General features: G+C 42.5%; 1 non-coding gene across 1 annotated transcript; it reads right to left on the bottom strand.

The window, feature by feature from the left end:
* TRNAT-CGU (transfer RNA threonine (anticodon CGU)) lies at positions 1-73 on the bottom strand. The gene has a single exon. It is a non-coding gene; the product is annotated as a tRNA-Thr (tRNA).
* Positions 74-459: the final 386 nt, after the last annotated feature.

Below are 459 nucleotides of genomic sequence, written 5' to 3'. Positions count from 1 at the left end.
AACTGTGAGCAGGAATCGAACCTACGACCTTCGAATTACGCGTTCGATGCTCTAACCACTGAGCTATCACAGCGGCCCTCCCTCCATCCACTTTTTTGGGTTTATCTGTGAATTTAGAAGTAGGAGTGACAGTCAGCGCCATCTATAAGCCAAACGACGAGTGTGAAAACACTCTTATGCGCATGTTTTGGCGTCACGTAGCACGCGAACTTATTATGAGCGGGCAGCTGATTAATTGTCCGTCTTATACAACCTAAACACACCAAGTCTGCCAGTACGATACCCTCGTTCAATGAAATAAGGGAAAGAAGTGTATACCTAAGGGCTCGTTTTTCCGTGTTTTAACACAATATTAATGAGATATAACAGACAGTAATGCCAAGGAATGCACAGGGGAAGTTATTAGAACCAATGGAATGTAAATAAGAAGAAAGAAAAGTGGACGAAAAAATTACCAAC

Source organism: Rhipicephalus microplus, chromosome X, assembly GCF_043290135.1.
Source record: "Rhipicephalus microplus isolate Deutch F79 chromosome X, USDA_Rmic, whole genome shotgun sequence".
Lineage (NCBI taxonomy): Eukaryota > Metazoa > Arthropoda > Arachnida > Ixodida > Ixodidae > Rhipicephalus > Rhipicephalus microplus.
The sequence above is the reverse complement of the archived record's forward strand: the minus strand, read 5'-3'. Positions and strand labels throughout refer to the sequence as shown.